Source organism: Arachis stenosperma, chromosome 7, assembly GCF_014773155.1.
Source record: "Arachis stenosperma cultivar V10309 chromosome 7, arast.V10309.gnm1.PFL2, whole genome shotgun sequence".
NCBI classification, from domain to species: domain Eukaryota; kingdom Viridiplantae; phylum Streptophyta; class Magnoliopsida; order Fabales; family Fabaceae; genus Arachis; species Arachis stenosperma.
This window is the reverse complement of record NC_080383.1, coordinates 28,970,208-28,981,255: the sequence shown is the minus strand read 5'-3', so window position 1 is coordinate 28,981,255 and position 11,048 is coordinate 28,970,208. Positions and strand designations below refer to the sequence as shown.

At 31.2% G+C, this 11,048-nt stretch overlaps 1 long non-coding RNA gene across 5 annotated transcripts; it reads left to right on the top strand.

Annotated features, from left to right (window-relative positions):
* Nucleotides 1–2,352: 2,352 nt before the first annotated feature.
* Nucleotides 2,353–9,914, top strand: LOC130941614 (uncharacterized). Of its 5 annotated transcripts, none has more exons than XR_009070664.1 (4): nucleotides 2,353–2,885; nucleotides 2,980–5,933; nucleotides 6,170–6,468; nucleotides 8,319–9,914. It is a non-coding gene; the product is annotated as an uncharacterized LOC130941614 (long non-coding RNA). The 5 variants fall into 5 exon arrangements; XR_009070663.1 differs by lacking the exon at nucleotides 8,319–9,914 and having other exon boundaries at nucleotides 2,980–3,707; nucleotides 6,170–6,249; nucleotides 6,350–7,993; XR_009070665.1 differs by lacking the exon at nucleotides 8,319–9,914 and having other exon boundaries at nucleotides 6,170–6,249; nucleotides 6,350–7,993.
* The last annotated feature ends 1,134 nt before the right edge of the window (nucleotides 9,915–11,048 follow it).

Sequence of the window (11,048 nt, the reverse complement as noted above, 5' to 3'; positions counted from 1 at the left end):
AGCTCCGTTACTTGTTCTACCATAATTCTGCCACGCACATCAAACATTAGGCGCCCATGCTCATCGCCATTGAGGCAGAATAGACGAAACCGAAATACACCGTTTCTCATCGGTGCTAGCGTCCTATACCCAAACCTATCAACCTCTTTTCTCTCACCACCGCCCACGTGCGTCAATATCATACTCTTTAACTCCGACAACAAAATTACTCTTCGAGTTCGAAACAACGTAGGACTCTCACACTCAAATATAACCCTGCTGTACTGTTTCTCATATGATAGTTGGGATACACCATCACAACAAAGAAACTAGGGGTGCACATGGGCCGGGTGAAGCCGGGTTTGATAGGACCCAGACCCGACCCGAAATATATACCGGGTCTATTTATTAGACCCGAACCCGACCCTAGACCCGATGAAACCAATACACTTTCGGGTCACAATTATACCGGGTAAAAACCGGGTGAAACCGGGCCGTTAATATTACATTACGTTAATACCTTCTTGTAAGCTAACATGTAAAAATATCCAAATTTCCAAAACTCCAACCATTATTTAACATGGTAAAATTCACTTAGAAAAATATAATAAGAACCAACCCTTCTTTAAAATTAAAGCATAACCACAATCAATATTAAAGCAAAACCACAATCAATACTAATATTGTCTAATAATACCAAATATTTAAATCAATACAAATAACACAATATTATGCATTAGTCTAAAGTCTTATGCATTCTAAACATAAAACATTAACTTATAGTCTTATAATGACTAATAACACAAAATATTAAGGTTTACAATACTTAAATTCCACATAAGAATAGTCATGATCCATCACTAATAACACAAAATATTAATTGTGTATGATGACCGGGCCACCGGGCCGACTTCGGGTGACCCGAGCTATGGCCCGGACTCGACCCGAAATAATGACCGGGTCTATTTTTGAGACCCTTACCCGGCCCTAAACCCGATGAAATCACACCAAATTAGCCCCTAAAATGTTCGGGACCGGGCCGGGCCGGGTCTGTGCACCCCTAAAAGAAACCACTGGCACTAGACATTTTTGTTAAGCTTTTTGAAGAAAAATGAAAGAGAAAGAAGAATTGAGAGATTTCTGAGGAATACCAACGATTTTTTAATTCTTTTATAAGGGATTGATTTTTGTCCTATTCTATCTCGTTTATTGTGTAAACATTTTTTTATTTTCACGTATCTCGTTTACAGTGTAAACCAGATAATTTTAGTCATATCTCGTTTATAGTGTAAACGAAATATGACTAAACAACTATTTCCCACGTAGTCGTGCCTTATCTCGTTTACTGTGTAAACGGATAAGTAAACAGGATATAGCCAAATTTATCTCGTTTACACTATAAACGAGATAAGTCACTTAATGAAAATTCGTAAATATTCTCAAATTAACGTATATTTGTAATTAAAATATTTATTTTATTTATTTAAAAAATTCATTTGTATTTATAGCTTTTAAAAATAATTTGGGTATTTTTAAAAATATCTATATTTTTAAAGGTGATTTGTTTATTTTTAAAATAAAAGTCTTATATATATATATATATATATATATATATATATATCAATTAATATTTAAATTTAATTTTAAACTATTCTCTATTACTTTATGTCTATTAAAATTATTTTAAATTTTAAAAACAATTTCATCAAATCTGTTGCCACCTGTGCTTATTATTAAAAAATATTTTGATTTGTTTGAACAAATATGACTATTACAACTTTTAAAATAAATGCAATTTACCAAACGCACCCTTAATTAGTCTATTGTCATGTCCTATTTAATGTGGTATTATCTAATCTAATATTATTCTAAAATATGCTTACTTCTCTTTCATATGTATACTAAATAAATAATAACCTGTTACTATCTAATTTTTTTTCAGACTCATTAATATTAATATGTTCAAATGAATATTATTTTTATATGTCACGATGTATGTTTCTATAACTTTTATTTTCTGAATTTCAAAAAACTGAAAAAGATTTATTATATAAAAATTTAAATACTATACATAAAAGTAATTGATTGGAATCATGAAATGTTATATTAACTTACGTATTAAAAGCATTATATAAAATCATGCAAAAATATTTTTCATCAATAAAATACTTTGTTATATAGGGATGCGTAGCTTGCTTGCTTTTGAAAAATGTCAAAAATATTGGCATTTTGTTTCTATATGGTGGCGCACATGTGACTCCTTGTCGTTTGTCTATTAAAAAGAACTGTTAATACTTAATAGTGACCAATGCATTTAATATGAAATAAGCTGATATAGGCACGTATAATAATTAGAGTTGAAGACGAAGGAATTTGTAGCACAGTATACACTAATTAAAACCTATGCTCTATGTTGAATTATCATGTGTGATTTTATTCATTACCATAATTAGTTAGATTCTTTAAACCAGTTTTCAAAAACAATTCTATTCTAACCTATACTCTTCATACTAGAGAGTGCCATCACTGCAACAAAACCTAATTTAGATGACCATTTGGGGGAAGCGGTCATTCAAAACTGCCGTTGCTGCAATCTCTACATTCACATACCAGCGGTAAAACACAACCGCCTCTGAAGCACAAATCCAGCGGCAGCCATCACACTCGTTCCACGGCGGTTCATGAATTCGCGCCATTACTTGCTCAGACCGCCTAATTTCTCTTTCCTTCGCACTTCTCGCTAGCTCCACTACCCACTACTATCTGCCATGACCCCAATTTTTCGTTCTTCCCAAACCTAGCGCGCCCAGAACCCCAAGTGCAGTGAAAAGAAAATCTTCGTTCAAAACGAAAGTCTGCAACAAATCATTGATTAGCAAAATTATACGCATTTGTTCCTGTCCCTGGTAAGCTAATCGTGTTTTTCTTTGTTCTTTTCTGATTCAATGTTATGCTTCTTCTAGTTAACAATCACTGATAGATGATTATCTTATTCTCTAGTTGTTTCTCCTTCTTGTTCATCGCTCTGAACGCACGAATTTCTCTCCTGGAAGTGCAAATTTTTGCAATTTAAGGTTACTCTGTCTCTTTCTCTACTATTAGGAATTTAGGGGTTTATTGGATATAAATTGTAAAGAGAAATTCGTACTTTCTTTTTTTGGTATTAGAATGAATTCGTACTTATTACTTAATTAATTAAAAGACAATCTAGCTTGAAACTAATAATGGAAAATTGTCCGATGAAGTATTGCGCTTGAAGAACAATTTATGTGATTTGATTTGTATTCAATCAGTCTAATTTCATTGATGAATTCATCATTGGGATCGGAGTTGCATATTTGATCATATTTTCTGTTTAAATTAGTTCTCAATTGAGGTCTAAATTATGAAGTAAAATGAGCAACTAAGAGAAGAAGGGAGGGTGTATTTGTTTATTTGTGAGCAAAGTAAAAATTCTGCAGAGAATAATAATCATGACAAATAAAAAAAGAAGCAAAATCTGAGATACAAAACACAAGAAGAAATAGACCCAAAACTGATTGCAGGTAGAATTTGACTACAATGGAATAATAAAACTCCAAAGAAACCACCACGCATGCATATCAGAGAGGTATTTGAAGTGTTTGATTAATAGGGTTTTGCAGGTTTTTAATCTGAAATAGTTATTCTTTCTGGTCTATATTTTTAGCAAAGGGAGCCAAATTGAGTCAAGACCAACTTTGGCACAGGTAATAATTATTAGTATTTTTAGATTTGTCATATTTTGTTGATGAATATTGATAATTAAAGTTAGCAAAATTGGATTATTTATTCTATTATGAATGCTAGCCCTGTTTGGTATTGATGTATTCATACTTCTATAGTCAAATAGCTACTGCCAAGTGCCAATACTATCCCTTTGTGTTTGTCTCGTCTATACTTGGTAAAACTTTGGTAAATTAAAGCTGTACTATAATGTATCTATATTCTATATTTATCCACACCACTAGTGCTTGATATTAAGGGTCCCAATTTTTTTATTTATTTATCAAATCTGAGAGCCTTGCATTGCATCACGCTGTAATAGAAAATTGTGAGAGATGCTTGAAGAAAACAGTATCCAAACCATGACAGAAAAACAAGTGTTAAAAAAATGAAATGAACACGTGTTATGAGAATTGCCTACAGCCTGATAGCTTCTCTAGTTTATCCCTTCTCTATTTCTGTAAATTTAAAAAAAAAAAAGAAAAACTGGGCAATTTAAACAAAATTCTCCTTTAAGATAATAATTTATACTACCGTAAACAGTTAAAAACTTGATAAATGGCAAAGATAAGAGATTCATGTCCATGGATGAAACATCATTGCTTCTGTTTTTTGTTGATGTCACATGCATCTGCTGCTGTCTTCAACTGAAACCAAAAAAGGTCTCAGGGAAGATTTCAGGATTTAAACTAATTGAAAACTAAAACAACCCAAGAGAAGGAATTGGACATAAGTGCAAGCTAAAGAATAAGTTAACCTGATTTTTTTATTATTACTTTACATGCTCTTCTTTGATTAGAAACAGAACACATTCACACACATTTAGAGGTCCAAAAGGCTTGATTCATTATACAGTTATTTGTTAGTTTTGTGCCTCTTTATATATACATATGTGAGTCATTTAGCTTTTACAAATTTTTATAAACTAAAATAGTTCATGAATACTCAAATAAGATGGATGAAATTAGTTCTTTACATAAACTTAAAACAGCTGATTTCCTATCCACTACTTCTCTTTCATGTTCTCTGTTCTGCACCTTTTTTATTGACATTTTACTATATACTTCAATAGATCATATGATGCAGAGACTCCATGCAGAGAACAATAAGCATTACTCTATTGAAGCATAGACCATTCAACTTTACATAGCGAATATGACTAAAACAATTAGTATTATGCTAACTGCGAAGTTTAATGGAGACATATTCATCAAAGTTGGTTGTTGATGGGGATTACCCTGTTATTTTTTTTATAAACTGTTTTAATTAGTAATTTTATCAAGTGTTTTTAAAGTATATATTAGTTAAATTATTTTTTATTTATTATTATATTTGTTAGGGAAAAATTAAAGATTTAGCTAGAGAATACTAGAAATAAAAGAGAAATAGTATTTTTTATTTTTAAGATTGATTCACTTATTATTTTATTAGTATTAAATTGAAGATGAGTGGTACCTAATTGAGAAACACAGATATCAAGGGCATTTCTTGGAATAAAGATGTAGATCAGGAATTCAATAGTTGAAGCATGCTTTGGGCTATTTTGTGCAATAGATTTGTGTCTATTTAAAAGTCACACGTAGTGTTATCATTGATATTTTTGTAGACTTTTACATTAGGACTTTTCATGAATGAGAGCTCAATGAGTAAAATTACTTCTTATATGGTTGAATAAGGACTTCAGACTAGTTTTGAATATAATTAGTACTTAATTAAAGGTAAATCCGAATGAGTACCTAACTTCTAAACATGACAGATAGCCTGGTAATGGATCGTAAAAATTAGTCAACTTGCATAAAAACTCTAGATCATAAATTAATTTACATAATCATTCATTAGTGTGTTCTCCGTGGTATGCGATTATTTAGTTTTACTTGCCGTAAACAACACCGGACGTGCGTTTATTCTGATCATATTTTCATGCATTTGCTATAGAGATATTTATTTTGTTGTTAAGATGGTCTTGAAGTTAAATTGTCTAGTTTTGAGTGCATAGCTAGCTAACTAATTAGGAACCTTTTTTTGGATAGAATTGAAAGAATGGAGAATGTACAGTAAATAGTGATGATGCATTAACAGTTAAGACTTAAGAGTAGTACCATCTCTCTCTTACTTTCTTTGTGAAACTGCAAATGCAACTGCATCTGGAACTGCTGCGTTTTATGTCTGAAATTGGTGCTATGTACAAGAATATTTATTCCAACCCGTAGGTACGGTAAATGCATGCAATGACATCCAAATTTTATTATTTTAGGAGAGGGGAGGGGGCAGAGAAAAACTATGATTTGAGCTGGTTTTTGGAATTGTATTTTTGATGTGCATTTGGGAGGATAACAATCCAACCTCTTGTGGATTTTGCCAATCTACATAGCTACTATCTTTCATCCATGTTAATTCATTTTTCTGATTCTAATTCTGATTCTTTTTTTTTATTTTTCTTTCGCAGTGAATGCTGTTTTGTTTGGAAGTAACATACCTACCTATTCCATTTTACTTATTTGCTGATTTTTTTTTTTTGAAAAACAAGTAAGTAACATCTCTTTCCCTATGGTTGGTAGATTAGTATTTTTAAAAAAATATATATTTACATAGTTGTTACTAAATAGTGCACATGGCTTTAAACCAGAACAAATTACTTTAAAGCTATGGAAGTTCTGGATAAATCGTGGATTAAGAGACCACGAAATTCTCTTGAGTATGCACAAGGTGTCTCAAGATTTATTGAGTTCGCTTTTGCATTTAAAGGTAATATAGTTTTAAAGGTTAAGTGATATGTTTCTTTAAGATAGATGTTGAAATTATTAAAAAAAAAAATTACATAGAAAAAGTGATAAAATTTAAAATTTTTTATGTATATATTATGTATCTATTAAAAAAAATAAAAAACTTCTATTAATAACTTTTTTTCACATGTAGATATATATCTACATACATGTTAGCAAACAAAGCCTTCGTTTTTAATATCAGTGTTATTTGATGAAGAGGTGAACATGATCCGGTCCGAATTTTTGCTCCGAATACTTTTTGGGCTAATTTAGTGTAGTTTTATCGAATTTAGGGTCGGATAAGGGTCTCAAAAATAGATCCAGTTATTATTTAAAGTTGGGACCGAGTCAAGGTAAATTCGGCTTCATCCGATCTCATATGCACCTTAAAAGAACTAAAAAAAGTATATATTTTTGAATTAATTCTAATATTATGTTATATTAATTATAAGTTTATTGTTTTATTTTTAATCATACTTGTTGAATTAGAAAATAGATCAAAGAAGCATGAAATTAAAATTTATGGACAAATTTAAATTCAAATATAGATATTAACTTTTCGATAATAAGTATATTTTTTTCTTCTTTATAAATAAATGCATAATAATTTTTTGACATAAAGTATATTAAGACTTGGACTTCACTGGGCTAGACCGGATTTTAGTGTGACCGGAAAGTAGTGTGATTTCACCAAATTTAAAATTAGATAAGAATTTCGTAATTTCACTAAATTTTAAATCGGATAAGAGTTTTGGAAATAGACCCAATCATTATTTAGTATCGGATCGGATCAAGATGAATCTGACTTCATCCAACTTCGTATACACCCTAATTTGTTAATTGTTTTTTGATACTACTCTTTTCTTAACTTTGGTAACATACATAACTGGGCTTGTACATTGTCCTCTTTAAAGTTGTGAACAGACCAAAGTCTTCCAGTTGGGCCACTGGGCCCACATGCTAACCTAGCCTCCTGAAGAGAAGAATATATCATTTAGACTTTTGATTATCAAGTCCAAAATAAAGAGAGACTTTCCATTATATACATTTAATTTTTAATTCAATCTAAAGTTCCAAAAAAGGCCCAACTAGTTATAGTTCAAATGGTCACTTCTGAAGCCCCCGAATTCAAGTCTAAAATACATTTATTTCCTCTCCTTCTATTCCAACTTATTCTACGCCAATGAGTCTTGGCTCTAGTGGTAATTCTCCCCTCTCCCTACCTCAAGGTCTAGGGTTCAAACCCTAGAAGATGCAATTGAGAAAAAAATGTGATAAATATGTGAGGAGTGTGTGGGTGTGTTGTGTATTTAGGATTGGGGGTTGTCCAATTCATTGGGGTACTTAGAATTGGGGGTTGTCCAATCCACCGACCAAAAAAAAAAAAAACTTATTCTACAAATTTAAACAGCCTAAACGAAAGTTAAAACAGGTTATCCGATAAATTGAATTATTGGTATAGCTATTTCTTCGAAATTTATTGATAAACATTTAGCAGAGTCACTAAGGACACATTATATATATCTAGAAAATTAATATATATATATATATATATATATATATAATTGATTAAAATAGAGTATTTTAATTTTATAACTTTGTTATGTTTTTTAGTAAAATATTTAATGTAATTTTGTACCTCCAGACTTTGTTTTTCATATATATGAAAAACAAAGCTTGAGAACAGAGGTACAAAATTACATTAAATATTTTATTAAAAAACATAACAAAGTTATAAAATTAGAATACTCTATTTTAATTATTTTTTTAACAAAATATGGAATATCTGCCATCTCCTTTCAATACTTTTGCATGGAATTTCTCTTCCAGATCCTCTTCCGAGTTTTCTTCTGGGTCTTTTTTCATTGGATCCTCTTCCTCGTGGCTAGATCTATTGGATTCCTTTCTTTTTTGTATCTCAGAATCTGAGTCGACGTAGACCACCTCAGATAAGCAGCGTTTTTGGGTACTGGATTTGGAGTATTTGCATCTAGAAATGTTACAATAGGCAGTTGGAGATTTTTTTTGGACAGATCCTCGACCTATATTAATTGTTTGGATCACAGTAGTTGTAGTTGTAATTATCCAGACTTGTTTGAGAAGATCATATTCCGAAGTCATCCTGAGAAGGCGCTGGGTTGTTTTCACTCTATGTGCATGTGCCATTTATACTCCTCTATAGATAGTATAAAAAAGAAAAAAAGGTGAAAACTTGAAATATATCAATAAAAATACTATGTACAAAATATACTGTAAAGATCTTGGAAAAGTAAGTAAGCAATCAATGATTTATTTGCTCCAACAATAAAAGAGAACCCTAATTCTTCATTTCAAGAAAAATAAAAAAAGAAGCCCAAAGAAAAAAAAGAAGATCAAGAAGAGGAGGGAGAGCGAGAGAAAGAAAAAGCAACATATATTACAGACTTGGCTCAACTTTTGATGACTACTACTACAGCAGGCAATAGCTCTCGGTAGAATACTAACTGATGCACTCTTTCGTTTCACTTCAATTCCATCATCACTATTTATAGCCCTTTGTTTCTTTGTCCATCTTTGAAAGGAGCTCTCATGAAAGAAAAATGCTGCTAACCAGCTAAGCCCTCAAATGATTTTTTTTCCTCAAAACAAACGCTGATCACGTACAAATTATATTAACATAATGCATCTTTTTCTTGTTAAAATTAAACCACTCTTAACTACAAATAACAACTCCTGTTCTGAAATGTCAAGAGTTCAATCCTTGGTTATATGGAGGAGTATAGAAGGAGCCAATCAAGGAGGGAAGCGCGTGGGGCAAGTGACGACATCTACCCTTACTTTTGAACAGTCAAAAGTGTACCTCACTGAGGAATGAAGAAGATAACATCATACTCATACATTCAAACATACAATCCCAAGGATTTGAAAAATGAAAATCAATTAGTACATACCATTTCTGACAAAGTGATTATTTTTTTCATTTTTATTTGTTTGTAAAATAAAAAATACAAGTATAAAGCTGCATAGATGTTACTTCAGTAGACATTTCAGAACAGGAGTTGTTATTTGTGGTTAGGTGTGATTTAATTTTAGCAAGAAAAAGATGCATTGTTTTACTATAATTTGTACGTGATGAGTATTTGTTTTGAGAAAAAAAAATTATTTGTGGGCTTAACTGGTTAGCAGCATTTTTCTTTCATGAGAGATCTTTTCAAAGATGGACAAAGAAACAAAGGACTATAAACAGTGATGATGGAATTGAAGTGAAACGAAAGAGTGCTTCAGTTAGTATTCTATCGAGAGCTATTGCTTGCTGTAGTAGTACTCATCAAAGGTTGAGCCAGGTTCTGTAATATATGTTGCTTTTTCATTCTCTCGCTCTCCCTCCTCTTCTTGATCTTCTTCTTTTTCTTTGGCCTTCTTTTTTTTTATTTTTCTTAAAATGAAGAGTTAGGGTTCTCTTTTATTGTTGGAGCAAATAAATTATTGATTGCTTACTTATGTTTTCGAGATCTTTACAACATATTTTGTACATAGTATTTTTATTGATATATTTCAAGTTTTCACCTTTTTTTTTTCTTTTTCATACTTTCTCTAAAGGAGTATAAATGACACATGCACATAGAGTGAAAACGATCCAGTGCCTCCCCAAGGTGATTTCGGAATATGATCTTCTCAAACAAGCTTGGATAATTACAACTACAACTACTATAATCCAAACAATTTACTTAGGTCGACGATCTGTCCTAAAAAATTTCCAACTCCCTGTTGTAATATTTCTAGATGCAAATAGTCCAAATCCAGCACCCAAAAAATGCTGCTTATCCGAGGAGGTTTACGTCAACTCAGATTCTAAAACAGATTGCCTATATATAAAATTGATAATTATAAATTATCAGATAATTTAAAATTTAACTAAGTTGTTATCTAACAGTTTTTAATTATCAATTTTAACTAAAGAGTATTATTGCATGCAAATTTTGTTTTATTTTATGAAGAAGTATAGGGAGCCAATGGAATATTTGTACAATATATACAATGGAGGTTTAGGGATGTCCGATTCAGTATTAGAGATATAACCATTAGTGTTACCTTTTCCCATCAGCTTAAACTTTGGGATGAGTGGTATCATGACATGGTATCAGAGCTCTAGATCTGAAAAGTCAAGAGTTCAATTTTTGGTGAACCCCATTATATGGAGGAGTATAGAAGGAGCCAATCAAGGAGGGAAGCGCGTGGGGCAAGTGACGACATCTACCCTTACTTTTTTGAACAGTCAAAAGTGTACCTCAATGAGAAATGAAGAAGATAATATCATACTCATACATTCATACATACAACCGCAAAGGCTTTGAAAAATGAAAATCAATTAGTACATATCATTTCTGACAAAGTGATTATTTTTTCATTTTTATTTGTTTGTAAAATAAAAAATCCAGCTATAAAGCTGCGTAAATGTTACTTCAGTAGATATTTTAGAATAATTTTTCTAGACAAATTTTAGATTGAAAAGGATAACAGATTTTATAGAGAGGCATATTAGTCAACAAAATGAAAATGTAAATACAAAACAGGAGTTGT